Below are 20,408 nucleotides of genomic sequence, written 5' to 3'. Positions count from 1 at the left end.
CATTTTAACTCTGGGAGGCCAACTGGCTCCCAAATCTGTCAATGCTTTGTTCTTGGACTCCTCAGCCTCCAGAACTGTGAGAAATAAATTTCTGTAATTCATAAGTTATCCAGTCTACAGAATTTTGTTACAGAAGTGTAAACAGCCTAAGACACCAAGGAAGCACACATTTTCAGAGCAATGCCAGCTATCTGTTGGCTGATGCCCTCTGACTTTTATTTTTTCAGCACAGTAAATGGCAAGAAGACTACATAATTTAAAAGGGGAAGGAGGAGTTTGTTTTTGCTGCTGTTGTTATTTTTCTTTTTTTACTACCAGACACAGAGAAATGTAGTACACAGAATCTGTCTTATTTTCAGTTGGGATACTCATTTAACTATATTCTTTTGAAACCTGGAAGCTAGCAGCAAAAATTAATTTTATACATATATTATATATATGAATTTTACAATTTTATATATAAATTTATATATAATTTTATATATATGAACTTTATAATTATATATATATATATATATGAATAAACACACACCTATCCAAGCTCCTTAAAACACTGTTCTAAAACTTCTGATCTAGGGTTACAAACTCCAATGCCTCTAAGAATAAGACAGGTAAAACGTTAAACAACAGGGAGTAGTGAGGACTATGGCAAACCTGAGAGTTCATGCCCTCCCTGAAAATATCCAAATTTATTTTTTAATAATACTCTTTTTGCTAATTAAAGCTATCTGTGGACCAAATTCAACTCTGGGGTCCCTGTTTGTGATCTCTCCAAAAACTTCTGTTAAAACTCCATATATGGCCGGTTATGGGTGGCTCACGCCTGTAATCCAGCACTTTGGGAGGCCAAGGCAGGTGGGTCACGAGGTCAGGAGTTCAAGACCAGCCTGGCCAAGATGGTGAAACCCCATCTCTACTAAAACTACAAAAATTAGTCAGGTGTGCTGGCAGGTGCCTGAAATCCCAGCTACTTCAGAGACTCAGGCAGAAGAATAGCTTGAACCTGAGCGGCAGAGGTTGCAGTGAGCCAAGATCACACCACTGTACTCCAGCATGGGCAAAAGAGTGAGACTCTGCCTCAAAAAAAAAAAAAAAAAAAAAAAAAAACCTTCATATACAAGCAATCATATCTCTCACTATCTCAGTTGCTGCTCTACATACACTGAAAACAGCTTACTTTTGATTTTACATATTACAAGATCTTATTAGAGACACATCAGTACAATTTAAATTCTATTCTCTATTCTATTTTTTTATTTTTTATTTTTTATTTTTATTTATTTATTTTGAGACGGAGTTTCACTGTTGTTACCCAGACTGGAGTGCAATGGCACGATCTCGGCTCACCGCAACCTCCGCCTTCTGGGTTCAAGCAATTCTCCTGCCTCAGCCTCCCGAGTAGCTGGGACTACAGGCGCGCACCACCATGCCCAGCTAATTTTTGTATTTTTAGTAGAGACAGGGTTTTACCTTGTTGACCAGGATGGTCTCGATCTCTTGACCTCATGATCCACCCACCTCGGCCTCCCAAAGTGCTGGGATTATAGACATGAGCCACTGCGCCCGGCCCTCTGTTCTATTCTCCAGTTGTACCAGTAGAGCCAGTTGGCTTCCCAAATATTTCCTGGACATATGCTTATGTTAGTCAACTGGTTGCTGGTACTGGTACTGGTGATTATGAGGAGTAACTATTATTAAGTGCTTATGACACACTAAACATGAAATTGTTGCTCTCCTCATATTTAATGAATAATGAATAGTCAATAAAAGCAAGCATTGGTAGGTAAGTCATAATGCAACTACTCATTATGAAAATACGTACTATATTGCATGAATAAGAGTCACTACTGTCTATAGAGTGGTCAGTTTGTATTTCAACTATTGCATGTGTGTGCATGCATGCATGTGTGAGAGAGAAAGCAATCAGATGGTACGATCTCCACGTAACTTTATCTTCTAGTCTGTGAGTAAACAACTGGCCCACATATGGTTTTACCCACTACATATTCAGTTCTCATTATCATCCAAGATCTTTCAAGGTGCTCTGCAAAGTCATTAAAATTCTATCATTCTATGTTAACATAACATTTTAAGGTTCTTTCTGAGCTTCATAAAATATCAAATGAAAGCTGATTTTTCCTTAATGAATGATTCTAAATGTGTGATAATATGTAGCTCTGACAAGCTACAAGTGAGGCAGAAGACTGAAGAGTGTGAGCACTTGGCCACATAAAAGTAGTCCAGGCTGAAATGGATGAAACAAACATTCTCAGTAGCAAATGGATATCCAATTGGTAGGCAAGTGTGTGACATAAGGAAATTGTTATTAAAGCCTGGAATTCCCTTTAAAATTCCAAGAAGACATGTGGATATGAGGATAAACATCTGCCTTCTAGAGCAAGCGTGGATGAACTTTTTCTGTAAAGGGCCAAACAGTAAATACTTTAAGCTTTTCAGGCGATACAGTCTCTGCCTCTACTACTGAACTCACCATTGTAGCAGGAAAGCAGCCAGATAATATGTAACTGAACAGTTATATCAGTGTTCCAATAAAACTTCATCTCTACACAATGAAATTTGAATTTCATGCCATTTTAATGTCACAAAATATTTTTCTTTTGATATTTTTTGATCGGTTAAAAATATAAAAACATTCTTAGCTTATGGGTTGCACAAAAACAAGCAAGGCGCCAAATTTGGCTCACTGGCCATATTTTTTTGTTAACAATCTAAATGTCTAAATACAAAAAGATTATTGAATGACTTCTGCTCTGAAGTAAGAAATCTGAATAAGGTTCATTTAGATTAGTATAGCTTCATACCTTGCCCTCCTCACATCTTTGTTAATTAATTTCCCAGGCTGAATGAGAAAGGGGCCCCTCCCTCTTTTCTACATGGGGCAATCTACTCAACCATTTAAACCCTACAGATACCCTCTTCACCCCGTTCTTATTCTTTATCCCCCTCCTCATATAAAAGGCTAAAATGTTACCTATAATTTATCTAGTTTAATTGTAAAGTTAAGCAAGTGGGTTTTAGGAATAATTAATACCATGGAGGAAAATGCTCATAGTATGTTAAGTGAAAGGATCAGAAAAACCACATCAGAGGTGCAATATGATCCCAATCTGCGAGGGGTGGTGTTATCTTCCGTTGATTAATCCTTGAAGGTGATTTGGATTTTATCTAGATTGTTCCCAGTCTCTTCAAAGGCACAATTATTTAAGCATAAAATACATTATTTTCTTCATTTCTTTTCTAAATATCATTTAAACCCTTGAGGCTGATCTCCTTCCCTTGATGCATCTTTCACTTACTCTGATTTGTATCTTCAGACCTTAAATACTGAGCCTTAATTCTCGGCCTTCATCTAAAAATAGACTCTCTAACAAGAGGCACTGTAAGTATTAGTAACATGTTGTGGCTCTCAAGGCTGCTAGATTGTTCTAGAAAAGTGAGGCCTTGTTAGGAGAGACTTTTAAAATCACTTTGTCCTTGTCTGGGAATGCCTTTATTATTTAGCCAAGTTACCTGATAATTAACACAGATCTGACCAATTAGAATAACATTAGTGTGATCTGATACTTGCTCTGAGTCCCGGCTTTCTGTTGAGTGCAAATTAGCATCTACTAATTAAATAAATTTAAATGCCAATAAATAAAGCCTGGCAAGAATTGATTCAAAAAATACTATATTCAGTAGATTTGCTAATGCTTCCTTCCCAAATTGATATGAACTGAAAAGGATGGGGAGGGCATTAAATTTAACTACCTATATGATAAAAAGTTAGACAAGGTTAGAATTTGCAGAACCGCAGTAAGACAAAGCATCATACTCCACTACTTCAAGGGCTCTAATCCTATGGTCACTTCTTAGGCAATATAAATATATAAATTAGACAGAGTTTTGGTGTATTAACTCATTGTTTTTTCTATGCATGCATTTCATCTTCCCAGTATGTCCCTGGAATCTGAGCATAAACTGTGACACAACCATGATGCACTTATTTTAAGGTTTTGATTAAAATTCATTGGAAGTGTTTTAGACAGTTGAATAACAAAAGAAAATTTTAATCTAAAAACCTTTCCATGCTCTCCCTTACATTTATTCTTTCTTTTCAATATTAGAAACACCACCCTGGTTACTTCCTATTAGTTTTTATAGTCTACTAGTTCATTGGTCTCCCAAACTTTGGTCTTTTCTTCAATGTCATCCATCCTATATGCCCAGCATGGCTCTGATCATGCCTTCCCCCGCTAAAAAGAAAAAGAAAAGAAAAAAAAAAAAACTTTGTGTGCTCCCTGCTGCCAAATGAATAACTTTTAAAAAATAAACTCAAGGCTCTTTGCAATTGGTCCCAAGTTTTTCAAAACTGCTTTCTACTATACTCTTATGACTAGCTCAAGCTTCAGTCTTTCTCTGAATATGCCGAGTTTTCTTTCCATTCTCTTTTCTGTTTATGTCACCCTATAATGATAATAAATGATAGTAATAGCTACCACCTAGAGTCTTCACTATATCCACATAGTTTCTAATCCCTTTACATACATTATCTCACTTTATCCATATAACCACATTAATAAGATAGGTATTATATCCCCCATTTAATAGATGAGACTCAAAGAAGTGAAGCCACTTGCCTACATGTTAAATGGTGGAACTGGATTTAAGTACAGGGCTGTGAACCACATGCCCATTCCCTTAACCATTTTCTCTCTCACCTTACCCTCTTCCAAATGCCCTCACCACCCACCTCCCACATCACCACACACGTACACACACAGAAACTCTACCATTCTTCAAGGCCCATCCCAAATGCCACCTACCTCCCTCCTACATAGTCCCTCCTGTTACCATTCCCTTCTCCAACAGATCCTCTCCCTCCCCCTCCACCTCCACCTCCTCCTCCAAAACTCCAGACTATATCCTTTCTGCCTAAGAATCCATATGCCCGTAGGTTTCAACAGCTAGTGATCTCAAAGTCAGGTCATTTATCCTTCAATATTAAAATTATAATGACTGAATCCTGTCCCATGAGTCACAGGAAGTCTATTTTTCTACCAGGTTTGCTCCATATATAATTTCTGGGAACCCTAATAGAGTACTCATATGCTCCAAAATTTATCTTAACTTCCCCCTATAACCCATATTCTGAAATACTGTTATATCAGAACTTCCCTAGGGTCTCTTTGGGGTGTTTTCTCTTCCTGTCCTGATTTGCTTCAAGACTGGACACTAGTCCACTTTGTTGACCATCAACTCCCCCAAAAAGACCACCAGAAAAACCTGTTGGGTTTCACTCTCAGCATCATGCAGGTAGCTCAATGCAGTGCTTTTTAAACTTATCCACTGAAGCAATCCTAATGACAGAGAAAACTTTTACCTTACCGCTGGTAATATTACCACTACAGTTGAAAAGAGCCAGGTTTAAACTCAAATTTCTAACAATCACTCCATTGCCCCTCAAGGTTGAGAGACACATCCTTATGTGATCAGTTTGTTATTACCGTGAAAGATTTAGATGATGTTATTACAACTGCTAACATATTAATTGTCCCCTAAAACAGAGTTTGCAAGTATCTGATGATGGAAGAATTTCTCTTTGCTTCCTATATGATTAAAGTTCAACATCAGTTTCGATTTTTGATTTTTATTTTACTTTCTCTCCCATTGCCATAAGCGCGGACACAGACACACACACTAAGTCAGGCATCTCCACGAAACCTTCCCGTGGAGTAGCACAGACAGGCATGGCCTTCGGCCCTGTTCCTCCCCACACAGCCTCAGGGACAGCAAAGAGGCGAGGGAGGTGAGAACGAGGCAGACTCAGGTGGCGGGGAAAGGGACTCTCAGCCCTACTCCCCAGGTGCCATCTACTCAGAGACCCTCAGAAGCCCTCCAAACCGTTCCATCACACCGAGCCTCGTGTTTCAGGGTGTAATGAAGGCTGCAGAAGTAATAGAAACGTACTTACCACTGTCAAAAGGAATCTGTTAATAGGAAAGTTTGTGGCAAGCGCTGGTTAGCTCACATCCGTGAGGAAACTGGTTTCCTATTTAGAGAAAATAGAACTGTTCTTCTTAAGCAGGGAGATGCCTATTGTGTGGGTAATTACAGGGAGGCTCGGCTGACCTGGCAATGAGGTAGGGTAGCTAAGTACCTGAAGGCAAGGGGAGCGCCTGAAATGAAAGCAAAGGCCCCATCTGTCAGGCTGTAATGATTGTGCTATTTGGAGGCAGAAAGGTTTGTCTGGAGCAGCTGGTTTCTCTCCAAGTGACCTTTTAGCATTTCTGCTTTTGCCGTCTGACAGATGTGTCAACTCAATAATTTCAAAAGCCCCTGAGTAAATAACCAATTGTGAGCAAGGATGACCCAAAGCGATGACAAAATGGCTGCACGAGGCACATTATGGAGCATAATACCGAGCGCCGGAACCGGCAACATTATCAGAAGGGAAAAACATGTTCGTCTTTAGTTTGGACTAAATGGCTGTCCTACCCACCACACTTCAGTTGTTCTCGAAGCTGGAAGAAAGGGAAATGCGCTGGCACGGAGGGACCGGCGGCGGCCTTGCCCTTGGAAGCCCGCATTACCGCGTGCGGGACTCAGGTGGCGTCAGGACGCTGGAAATGGACTCCCGCGCGTTCGCCCCCGCCCCGCCGGAGGACGCGGCGCGGGCTAATTGGCGTTGTGAATGATTGGGGGCTGTGGACCGGCGGCTGCAATCAGACCGGGGCTGATGGCGTTAGAGTCTTGCAGAGTTTGCACAGGCAAGGCAGGTGCGGCCGGGCTGCTTTTATCTGGGAACTAAGCGGGAGGGGGCCCAGAGGCCAACGCTGCAAAGATCGAGTGCAGCAGGGGCCCGAGCTTCAGGGAATAAGATTGCCCAGGGTTCCTCCAGGGGCAAGCAGAGCACTCTTGCGTGGAAATCTGATTGATAAAGCGCGTGCATATTTTTTGACAGGCTTTTTAAAGCTTTCACAGCTTCACTGGAAATACCATCAAACTAAGGTGAGAAGAGCTCCGCCCAGCCCCTGAGCACTCCAGGGCCCCTCCCTCAGTTCTAGACGCTTCTGGAATGGCATTTTCTGAGATTTGGATGTCCAAATATTCTTTTGATTATCCTACATTAGAAGTGTTGGAATTTTCTCTTTTTAATCACTTAATGCCCCCTTTTAAAAATGCATTACATAAATTTACAGTAAACTATTAACCTTCAAAGGCAAATTTTCCATACTTGAAAGCCAGTCTTCCCAGAGACAAACCATTATGATGAGAGAGGTAATGTAAACACAAAAAGGGCTGTGCTGGATAACAGTTCATACTAGTTTGTGTGAGTCAACGTCAAGTTTTCAGGAATATTGCAAATATTTTTAAACTGATAGTACCTTTGAAATTGGTCTTAGTGGTAGTCTTTACACCATGGAAATTAGTAAACACTATAAATCAGGGCTTTTTTCTCCCGGAGAGGTGGTTGTTACACGTACCAGCACACCACTGACACAGATGAATCACAGCATTAGTGTGCTTACATTTGGCCTTGGCCATGAGATCTAGATTCCTCTCTACTAATTTTTTCTTTTCTTTTCTTTTCTTTTTTTTGGGGGGCGGTGGGGGATTGATTCTTGCTCTGTCGTCCAGGCCCGAGTGCAGTGGCGTAATCTCAACTCACTGCAGCCTCCACCTCCTAGGTTCAAGTGTTCTCCTGCCTCAGCCTCCCGAGTAGCTAGGATTACAGGCACGCCACCATGCCCGGCTAATTTTTATATTTTTAGTAGAGACAGGGCTTCACCCTGTTGGCCAGGAGGGTCTCCAGCTCCTGACCTCAGGTGATCCACCCACCTTGGCCTTCCAAAGTGCTGTGATTACAGGCATGAGCCACCACACCTGACCTCCTTTACTGAATCTGCATTGCAGATTCTGCACTTAATTAATGCCAAAGCTGAGGCTGATCAACGACAACGTTTTTGTTAATTTGAAAAGGGTTTGTTTGGATTATGGTTATGTTCTTTATTTTTTTTTAAAAAAAAAAGTATTGCCTATACTTTAAAGGTACCCCAAAATAACATGCAAAACATCAGTACAGCTCCGATCACACCTTTCTGCTGCTAAAAATCTTCCATGGTTTCCCTACTATTGACTATTTTTTTAATTAATTCAAGTCCATTTACAATTGGCCCCAAAATTTTCAGTATTTTCTACTATATCTTTATGAATAGCTCAAGCTTCAGTCTTAATTCCATAACCTTAGTCTAACTGTTCTCTAAAATAAAACTTCCAGTCAGTCCTAGTTGATCTGGTCCCATAAAACGCTCAGGATATTCCATACACATTCTTGACATCAAGTTCTGCTCATTTGTGTACTTCCTGTGGGAACCACATGTGCCTACCTAGATTCTATACATTCTTCAAAGTCCCACTCCTCTCACAACTCTAATCCGTAATCGATTTCTTTTTTCCTATAACATCCATGACATCTTTTGCTTCTGCCTCTCGCTTTGGCTCTTAACCAAACGACACGCTACCTTGCAGTTTTACTTTGCTCTTTTCCATGTGCACACCTTGTCTACTCTAATAGACTACAACTTCTTGGTGAGCTAGGCCTTTGTATTACATAAGATAGTATGGATCTTCCTCAGCCCCTAGCACAGCACTATTTATACAAACAGTAGTGCTTAAGACAGTGATTCTCACCTCTCTGAATATAGAATCTCTGTGAGAGTTTTAATAAATACTGCCACCTAGGCTTCAACCCTCAGAGATTCTGATTAAGTTGATTCTGATACAAAAGTTCCCAAATAGTTACAAATCTACCTACTTCGTTGCTATCCGGTTCAGAATCCCTGGGGAATTCTCAATCCATGGTTGAGAGCCATGACTTAAAAAATATGTGGATGAATGTAAGGATATAAAGCTGAATTGTACAAAATAATTGTTTTATTAGCACCTCTTTTTTTAACCAAGGTAGATTCACAGCTAACTAAAATACACCATTATGGCCTTTAACACTCGCTATTTGACCATGAGCTCTTTAAGGATGGGGAATGTTGGAAACGGATTTATAACATTGGGAAAAATCCACACTGAAACAATGAATCACTCAGCAAATCTAGTTTACTTCCTGCAGGAATGGTGCAACTCGCCAGCAGTCTTGCCACGAGAGCACACCTGAACAAGAGAGCCAGAAACATTTATAACTTCCATAACCTGACACAATCGCCCTACTGCTGTGTCCAGTTTCCATTGGCCAGAACAAGACCTCACATTCTACGCTTGACCTGATTGGCTAAAAACTTGGAAATTTCCTGAATAAATAAGGGGAAAGAAGAGGAGGAAGAAGACAAGGAATAGGAGGAAGCTAGTCAGGAGGAGGTCAGGAGGGTTTCCAAATAAGGAATGGCATGCACCGGGGTTTGGAGCTTGCCCAATGCTGTTCAAAAATGCCAGAGCAAGTCAAAGTAGCTGATTTAAGATGTAGCTGATTGAGAGAATATATATACATGGGTATATGTTTATGCTAATAGTGGATAAAGGCCACACAGCAAGAAAGGTAACTCCTTATAATGTAGTCTAAGATATAAACTTTGAAGAACCTTCCCATCTCTCACAGAGAATAAATTATGCTTGTAGCAACATCTTCATCTATGGAAATGTCTGGAACCAAGCAAGTCTTGGGCACCCAAAATGATCGTCCTTTCATGCCTATCCATTTAGGTTCCTCCTCCCCCACCAACCTTGCTGGGAAAACCTTCCAGACCTCAGTTTAGATGAGACCAAAATAAGAATGTTGTTACTGTGTTTTAAAGCCATGTTTTTAATAATAAGACAAAGGAATACATGCGTCCATTTAAAGATGATAAAAGAAAGAAAGCAGAACAATTCTCTTTCTGGTTTGATTCCATTTCTCCTCCATGAAAGAGAAAGATAGACTACAAAGGATAGAACACAAATCCTAGAAGGGGAGATAGTAAGAGAGTGTCTAACAGCTTTAAAATGTGTTCAAGTCCAGATGCATTACATCTAAGACAATTAAAACAATTTGCAGCTGTTATTGCAGCTGCTCGTGTCCTGGGGAAAAAAAATCAGAGGGAATGGGAAAATTGCCAGAAGATCAGAGCTAAGCAAATGCCTTAGATTTCAAAAAGAGGGATTTCATAATCTAAAGCCAGATGAGTTTGACTTTCATACCCAGCAACATTTAAAATGCATTCTTAACTCAATTATTTGTATACACTTAGTAGGGAAAGAGCAGTCACCAAAGGCCAGCATAAGGTAGCCAAAAATAATTCAAAAATTATTTTTATGCACTTACTATATTAGAAGGAGATAGAAAGAATATTACAGGCAGATTTTATTCAAACAGCAGTTAGAATTGATTCAAAAAAAGAAATGTATTGAGTCCTTGCTATGTGCTGTTGACCATAATAGGCCTTTGGGATAAAATGCCAGACAAGACACAGTCATCGCCTTCGAGGGGATGTAAGTCTAGTGGGAGAAGTTGAAAAGAACACAAGGTCAGTTCTCATGGGGTTCAGTATGGGTGCACCGGGGAAAGATGAAAGGAAGCTCTTAGATGAGAGAAAATCTATTCTAGGAAGTTGGCATCTCAGGGGGATCGGATACATAAGGAGAAATAAGCCCAGCTAAAACAGCTGGGATCTGGAGGTGGAGAATGTGCCAGAAGAGAAAACAGGAGGTGAAAGGCTTCAAGCTGACAGAGCAGGGTAGCTTAGGAGGCTGCAGGCAGTTCAGGAACACTGAAGCATAGACTTCAAAGTGGAGAGTGAGAAATGCAGAGAGAAAGGTAGAAGAAACAGACAAGAGTCCAAACTAAAACCCATGTTAAGAACTTTGGACTCTATTCTGAGAGTAATAGAGAACCTTTGGAGGATGTTAAGCCAGAAAATGCACCATTGATTTCACCAGGTTATTTGACAGTTTCTTATCATATTATTGTGGATACGATGAAGAACTATGAACTGCATAGCAATGAAATAGGTCAGTTTGTAGCTATTTGGAAAATTGTCCCATGAAATGTCAATGCATAAAACTGTTAGCAAGTAAAAAGAATTCTGTTGGCATTTTTCTATGCCCTTTCTTTGATTCTGTTTTATTCATTGTACTTATCAAGAACTGTGGCAAAGTCTCTTTTACGGACTGCAAAAACTGGGAAGCAGCCACAGTATTGTTGAAACGTTACCAAGATTCAGAAAGTTCTTGACAGGCCGGAGCAAAGGGCCTATGCCAGCAAGATAACATTTTCATCTTCATTTATGTTTTAAAGATCATCTCTTTCAGAATAATAAAATGGAGACGCCTCACTTTATAATAATTCATGTTAAATTATAAATTCAAGAGTCAAAAACCTGTTGTGCTGGAGACTGTGACCCCCCTTGCTAGGAAAACAAAACACAGACCGTGTGGGTAGCATCACTGCATTTGGCTCCAGGTGTGGCGGTGGTTCCAGTAAACACACCAGCTCCCATTTAGGAACTGTGTCCAATTCTAGGTTCAGATACCCAATGTCAAGGTATCTGAAGACCATGATATAAGAAAATGGTGGAAAGCTATAACTGAACAAGGACACAAGACTTTAATTTTTTACAAGAGTAACTCCAGAGGACTGAAATAGGACCACTGAAAATGAAAGCTCTATATAAGGAAGACATTTTTAGAAGAAAATAATTTGTGCCTTTTGTACTTTGTGTTCCTCCTTTCAAATGATTGTCTGCGTAAATAAATATTCTGATGTACTTGTAGATTAAAGGAAAAGAAAGAAAGAATAATTTGTGGGGTTGATGTAAGTGATTATTGAGCCCTGGATGACAGTGAATGTAGAATTTGTAAGTGGAATAGGTGGCCTTGTAGCTTGCGGGCTTCCTACCCACAAGAGGCTTGCACCATTTCTCAGAGATGTTCACTAAAGACAAACATGTCTAGTAATAACCCAAGTTGCTGGTATTTTTACATTGGTATTTTTACATTGGAAGAGAGGTCCGGTTTCTCCTACCTTGAAATCCTATTTTTAAAAATCATTGTAACCACACCTACCTCAATGTCACTGAAGGACTAGTGGAGAATGACTATTCCACACCAATATTGCCACCTTAGAGTCATTCTTGCCTGCTTTCATTCAATATTTATGCTACAGTCCCAGGAACTGATTCCTTCTTTTATTGCCCATTCCTTTAAAGGATCCTAAATGTCTCTTCCTCATGTTTCATGTTTTCTTAAAATTTCTGACACCTCCATTATGACAGATGTTGTACATAAGTAACCAAAGATATGAAAGCTTTTGGGGTAAATGTCTCCTAAGGAATTCTGATTTAGGATTTAGTAGTCCCTTTTTTTCCATTTTCTTAGTCATAAACCATGAGCAACCTTCCTTTCCCATGACCATGTCACTCTATCACAAACATTTCAAGAAAAGAGTCTAAAAGTGGCTTTCCACTCACCTCTCACCGCTCACATGAAGGCCGAGTTCAAGCACAGCCACTGGTATCCTTCACACATTTGCCGGGGCCATCCCTGTCCTACAGCCCCAGTCCCACTGCTCCAAACTGTACCTGTGCCACAGCAACAGCCTGTCACTTCCTGAGTCCTCTTTGTTTGTAAATTGTCAGTGCTTGAAGCTACTGACAAATTTATTTTGGCTTTGAAGATGACTGTCCCATAGGTATCTATCACTGTGAGATTCCATAATGTTATGGACTGTCATACAGTCTTCAACCACTTTTTTTAAAGGACTTCAGTGAATAACCTCAGTCTGACCCTGGGCCTCTTGCCTTCCTCCTTCTGTTTTCCTGCTTGTACTCCATGTTCTTCCAAGAAAGTTTACGGAATAATGCTGCATTTAGTTTGTCTGCATTTTGTCAAATTATATTGTCTTCATAAAATCCCAAAACTAGCCCCGGCCTAGATCACAACAGACTTTTCTCTCCATTATTACAACAATCTTAAACTCTTCTTTCTCCTTGGAATCTCATTTTACAACCCTGCCACCACCACACACACACACATGCAACAATGCAACTTCACTGAAGAAAAACTAGTCTCTTTTCAAAAGGAAACGGTGTATGTTCTATTTGTTCTTTTTCTATTTGCTCCTCAATCCATTGTAATCTGGGTTTCTGCCACAGTTATTCCACCAAACTGACTCTCACAATGGTCAGTAACATCCTACTGGTTGACAAATACAATAGACACGTTCCAGTTCAATTATTACTTTATCTCCCTGCAGCATTTGTCATTGGTGACTGTTCCCTTCTTTTTGAAATTCTCTTCTGCCTTAAGCTTCAAGGTTTTCTTCATGACTGCCTGACTCTCCTCTTTGAGTTTCCTTGTCTCTCTCCACCAGCCATTTAAAAATTGATCTTTACCAAGATTTGACTCTCAGAGCTTTACTTATCTCACTCCTCAAGCTGTCCCTCGAGTAATCTCACCCACACACAAACTTCAGCTAACACTTACAGATGATGACATCCGACCTCCAGGCTCACATCTGGGCTTGCATATGCTCTAAGCTTAAGACTCATACTGACCGAAACTCACCTCATCAGTTTCCTTGCCCTCAAACCCTCAAAAAAAATTAAGGAGGAAAAAAAAAACCTTTTCTCCTTTCAGGAACCTAAATTATTTGGGTTTTTTTTTTAATTTGGCTTCATCTTTCTACCCTCACTTCAATTCTGACAATTATGCAAAATAATAGAATATTATGTACACACTTGCAATTAGAGACTAGAAACTCTGTTCTAAAAAGGGGATTAAAAATAAGCTTAATGTTATTTAGATTGCTTTATTTATTTATTTATTTATTTATTGAGACAGAGTCTCACTCTGTTGCCAGGCTGAAGCACATTTGCGCTATCTCGGCTCACTGCAGCCTCTGCCTCCTAGGTTCAAGCGATTCTCATGCCTCAGCCTCCTGAGTAGCTGGGACTAAAGGCATGTGCCACCATACCCAGCTAGTTTTTATATATTTAGTAGAAATGGAATTTCACCATGTTGGCCAGGCTGGTCTTGAACCCCTGACCTCAAGTGATCTGCCTGCCTCAGCCTCCCAAAGTGCTGGGATTACAGGCATAAGCCACCACTCCCAGCCTTCTATGATTAATTTTAAAATAAAATTAGAAGGTTAGCTGTAATCATGTGCAGCTGCCAATCAATAATTGCATTTTTTCAATAAGCAAAAAATTGGAATCTGGATTGGAGCAGACATGCAAAACTCTGGGAATACAGATGTTCTGTTTAGAAAGAGATTTCGGGGAGTACATCTTGCATTCTAAAGCTCACTAAATTCTTCCTTCTATCTTGGCAGGTTACATGATGAAACGATATAAGCTGCTGTGTTTCAAAAAATATCTTTAAAATTGTCCTATTGCTTTTTTGGTAAACACAAGTGAATTTATTGTTTGAGGTACTCTTCTTCCTTGCATGAAGAGGGCTAAAACTCTTCATTCTTAAGGTCGGAGTCTGTCCTCTACTGGGAAGCCTCAGATGCAGACTTCCACCACTAAAATAAGTCATAAAACGGAAATCCCAAGCCAAGCCCACATAAGCCAAAGTATCAAGCACCCAGCATATGTACAGAGCACAAACCTATTATTTCACACCTGGTGCTATGCCAGTAGAGATTCTAGAAGCACAGAATTAAACTGTTATTTTTGACAAAGTAGTATTATTGGTTGGCATTCAGTAAATCTGCTTGAAATTCTAACAACTTCTGTATATAGAATATCTACCCACCTAACATTTTTTCTTTATATGAAATCTTATAATAGCACATCTGTAATAACATTTCTTGTTTTCCCTTTTTCCCCAGGAACACTGTTGGCTTCTACTGTATAAGAACTACAGTGCATCTATCTCCATTAGCACTGTCACACGGGTTTTATAAAATCATATTACAAAATGTGGGTCAGTGATCACTGAGTCATGTAATTTATCAAGACAATACCCAGATGCACTGTTTGACATTCGTTTTGCAGGGATACAATCTACTGGTGTAAACAACTCTGCAATGCCTACCATTCTTCAGAAGCAAAGGCCATTTATGACTAGCGGGAAAAAATCAATATCCAGAGTTCCACTCACTATCAAATATTTAATGTCCCAATGTTTTATAAGGTAATATATCAGTGAAAACTGACAGAACACTTTCCATCGATAATACATCATATTTTCAGCTTGACCCTCTAATCATGCCTCTAAATTCAGACTTTTAGAACCAAAAAGAACTTTGTCTCTTAGCCCAACTTCCTGATTTAACTAAGAGAACACTGAGGTACGTAGTACAAAACTGAAGAACAACAAACTGGCCCAGCGCTTGGTGATAAAGTCTAGAACTTGTTTCCCTGGTCACAAATTTCATAAATACAAAATTCAGTGCTTTTCAAATCTTGCATATTTTACTCTCTTTCTGTTTCCTTCATCACACCAGTAGGATAGAATTAATTCCCTAATCCTTATATTACATTTAACTAAATCAACATTTTAAAAGTACCTCCTCTATACTCAGCACTGAAATTGATGTTGGAAATAATAGGGGTGCTTCTCTTCCGTCAAAGCAGGGCTTTCAAGAGTGATAGGAGATAAGACACAAGTGCTCCTCATTATCCCATTGACAAGTTCCTCAGTCTCATTTACTGGCATCTTTTCCTCTGTGGCCCCTTAAAGTCTCATTCTCTCCATGCCCATTTTTTCTTATGACACAACCCAGTCTGCCTCATTATTTGATTGCTCACAAGATGTTGGCTGTGAACTAACCTGATTAGTCTGAAGTGTGTGTCTCCTGAGTCCTGGTCCTCTGTCCCCAGGCATCTACTGCATCTCCATTGGTTGTCTCACAGGTTTCTTAAGCTCCACACATTTATAAGTGAACACATCATCTACAACCCCTTATTAGGGCACTTACTGGAAGTAACAGTCATAATTCCATTATGCAAGTCCCCTATTTGTCCACTGAGGTATCTGTCTCTCATACTACACTGTGAAAACCTTGGAAGTAGATCTCATGTCTTTTCATCTAGGTAGTGTCAACACTTTTCTTGAGACCTAGTGAATATATAATAACTATTTATCAAATGAATAAATAAAACCATTGGCTATGTGTTGCCGAAACCATAATCCTGAGTTGTCTTACAAGACACATGCTCTCTCCAATGACCTAATAAGTTCTATACATTTTATTCTCTTAAATCTCTCTCAAAACCATACCTTCCTTTTTTTCCCCAGCAACACTGTTGGCTTCTACTGTATAAGAACTACAGTGCATCTATTTCCATTAGCATTGTCACATGGATTTTATAAAATCATATTACAAAATGTGTAAGACTAAAAACACTGCCCTGGTTTAATAATTTCTCACTGAAGCTCTTTCCATATAGCCTAAATGTTCTCCCTGCTTCCAGTATAAACTTTTCCCACTCAATCTAACACATACTCATAATCTATTTCTTATTTGCTTAAAATCCTTCCATGTCCCCAGTGCTCAGGCAAAGGAGTATAACATACAGCATCTGCTGTGATCTTGCCCCTTCCTACTTATTAATCACAAGCTCTTTTCCAGCCTTGCAGCTCACATTCTATCCATACCAAATATCCCACATTTCCCATTGTACGTGGTGCTCCCTTGCCCGGAATGTCTTATGCCAGTTCCCCCCAACAAACTTTTACAGCAGTAGTCAAGATAAAAGCTTATCTCTGGATTTCCTTCAAGCAAACTTCAAGGCTCCTTCTTGACCCTCCCAATTGCACCTTTTACATATTTCCGTTATGGCAATTATGACATAGAAATTCCTGTCTGTATATCTTTGCCCCTGCTGGAGTTGACACATAAAAGGCATTCAGTAAATATTAATGATTATCATGTAACAATACACACAGCCTAAAGAATGCCCTGAGATCATTAAATTTCTCCATGTATGCTTTAAATCAAGACTTGACTTTATGCTGTTTTGTTCACTTTGGTATTACTAGATGCAATTTGTGCCTTCAATATATAGTAGACTGAACAAATAGTGGGCAGAAGACATGCTCAAAAGACAGGGACTTGGTGCACACCCAGATCTATCTTTCCACTTGGAGAAGAGTGAAAAGTAGAGAGAAAAAGAATGAAAGGAAAACAGAAGAGAGAGAAAGAGAGGCACATATTAATTAATGCCAACATAATCCGCTCCTCTCATCTCTACCATAGTGACCTTCATTATTTTTCTGGTCCCTTTAACATCCTCTAACTTGTCAGCTACTAAGATACACCAAATCCATAGATTATCTCCAAAACTTCTTTTTAACAAAAAGTTTCAATATTTTATTCTCCAAGTGATAAAAAATTGCTAGGACGGAGCCTAATACAATCATTAGAACTCGGCATCTGCTGTCCCTCCATGACCCATCACCCTAAAGCATGACTCCAGCAAGCAGTGAAACTTCAATATCTTACGTCATCCCACATCCCCTCCCATAAGGGGAGGTGCTGATGGGTTAGAAATGTTAAAATTTTCCATCTCAAAATTACATTTGCACAACAAGGCCTACATTGATGCTACCATGATAAAAGTAATGAACATGTTTGAGAACTAAGAATCACACACAGCAATATTCTCTTTGATAAAAATCCTTCATGAATCACAAAGAAGCTGTAGGTTCTGATATTTTTTAAAGCCAACAAGGTAAACATGACACCAGGACACTCATTTTTATCATTTGAAAACTGTTTTAGATTGTGGTCCAATTTCAAGCTGAAGAATGTACATCACTTTCCAAGATATTTTTCATGTCCTGCATGGGAACTTAGCAGATTTGTGCCAACAACTTGGAGGCTCAGTGCAACAGTCTGAGCAAGATGTATGTGCTCTGCATCCATCATGTGGTAAGATGAGTTTCCCAGGCTGACCTCCCTGCTTGTATACTCTTAAAATATTGGCATGCAAATAGTCTAAGGTGGACCACCAACCAACACTGTAGTCAATTACAACAGTGAATGTTTAAGCAAGGTCTCAGATCGTTCATTCACCCATATACATAGGGACTCTACTAAAGATGCTTACCCTCTGCCCTCTGAATTGAAAATTTCACCATGTTGAAAGCAGGACAGACTCCCTAGCTCTGATGTTTAGACAGCATCAGCTATAACCCCAATCACTAAGCAAGAGGTTTCATGAATGCATTATTGATTACATTCATTGGATTATTTTTCTCTTAAACACAAATTAAGACCACAAGGGAAATGATAGCTCTGTTTCCTGTTGGTTTCTCATCATCAAATGAAGGAAAAGGGAAATAACTAGTTAAGAGGCAACATGAAGAAAACAGAAAGTGATTATACTTGTCCTCCAGCCAAAGGTAGACCCTTCAGGAGTTGCACTCTAGGGCTTTCAGATAGGGCTATATAATTGGCCCCGTCCCCATAGACACAAGTAAACCTGTCTCTCAATCTTTAGCCTTTTCTATGTCTCTTACTAAGATATGGATGTCTCAAGGGAGAAGCTGGATGGGTGGGAGTGAGGTTTGCGTTTCTTCATCAGAAATGTCACTGTTTCTTTCCTGAGAGTGTCCTGCTTTTGCTACGTCTGCCTTAGAGCTCTGTTCAGTCCTCTTTGTTGCCAAGGCATCAGCTTCGATTCTTATTCTGACACACCATCTCTGCAAACCCAAACACATGCTCAGTGTATTTGAATGCTTCTGAGAAAAAGCACCTCAGCCTGGTAGATGGAGATACATGTCCAAAGATGAACGAGCTGTAGACACCAAACCTGTTGCCAAAACCCCTAAAACTATAACACCAGTGACTGCCTTGGTTGTTAATATCTGAAACTATGTAGAAATGTGTGTGTCTGTAGCCTAAAATAAATAAAAATCAATCTACTTCCTTGTCATATTTCTTGCAACAGCAGTTAGAGAAGTAAAGAATATTCAGTATGGATCTAGGTGGGCTACTTACAGGTCTTTGCACATTCTTACAGATGCATGATATTAAAGACAAAGTTGTGAAATGAAAGCAATGTGTTTGAAGGCCTTTTTATGAGGAATAAAGCTAAAGCACTTTCTCAACATGAAACAAGCGTATGTGAAGTACTGTTTATATATAGCCGGACCGCTGCATCCAGACTGAATGGCAAGCACGGTACTGGCCCCTTTGGCAACATCCTAGTGAACAAGCAGCTTACAGGCCGGCAGCAAAGATAGATAATAAAACAAGCAAATAAAGAGTGTTGAAAGTTATAATAGAAAAAATACAGAGTGTTGTGGCATCAGGGGGCTAAACTAAGTATAAAAGATCTTTTTGAAAAGGTGGTGAGATCCAAAGGATTTCAACTTAAGCTTCCTGAGAGAGCTGCTTTTTTGACGTTTTGGTGTGGATGGACAGATTGCTTTCACATAAATTTATGTCTTCAAAAAAATTATCAATTTTCAGAGACAAAAAAGAAATTCAACCAGAGTCCACACAATTTGCAGGGAGAGAGGTTCAGTCTCCACCCAATGTTAATTAACACTGTACAGCAACCCTCCTCTCCAAACCCACTGAATGGCACCCAACCAGTAGGCAGTAACCTCTTTCATCCTCCTGGGAGATCTTTCTTTCACTTGCTCTCTCTCTCTCTCTCTCTCTCTCTCTTTCTCTCACACACACACACACACACACACACAATTTTGATTAGGCACGGGAAGAAAATGATTGGGGACATTGGTCATAAACATGCTACCAGAAGAGCTACCCTTCCCAATCTCTATGAATGCTGGGTCTAATTCAACCACCAACTATCATTCTGCCTCAGATAAAGGTCAGAACCTAATATGTACAAATAAATAGAAAGGTGGAGCTGCTGGCATTGCTTTGGAGGCTCCTGCTGCTTAAGGGGAGCTGGCAATACAGAAAGCATTAGTCCAAGTCCTAAAGCAGAGGACATTCAACCACAGTCTTTTTTTGCTCACATTTTTATGCAAACTTCACTCTATACCATTAACCTTGCTCATGTGCACAGAGGGCTGGAATTTCAGGTCAGATTGGAATGAGTATACATGAAACTTGAAGGATAAATGCTCACCTATCTTGTCATATCATTTTTTTCATATTAGTAAAAGCAAAATATTAAATTGTTCTATATTAGATAAGGTTATGTTATGGAAATTATCAATTATTTGAAAAGCTCTCTTCTGGAAATTATTACTGTTGCATGGGCTCCATCAATTACAGGAAAAAAATCAGGAATAAAATTAACTTAATAGGAGATGGGTAAAATTATCAAAATTAGTAGATATAAAATGACTTAAATTTGAAAGTACACAAGTGATTTTATCAAAAAGACCCAACTACGGAGAAGCTGCAGGCTGAACTGTGGGAAATGTTTTATTCTTGTGACCACAAAATGAAAGCAAGTTAATATCAGTGTTCAAGTTTGATCAAGTAA

Source organism: Callithrix jacchus, chromosome 16 (assembly GCF_049354715.1).
Source record: "Callithrix jacchus isolate 240 chromosome 16, calJac240_pri, whole genome shotgun sequence".
In the NCBI taxonomy this organism is placed as follows: Eukaryota; Metazoa; Chordata; class Mammalia; order Primates; family Cebidae; genus Callithrix; species Callithrix jacchus.
This window is presented reverse-complemented; position numbering follows the sequence as displayed.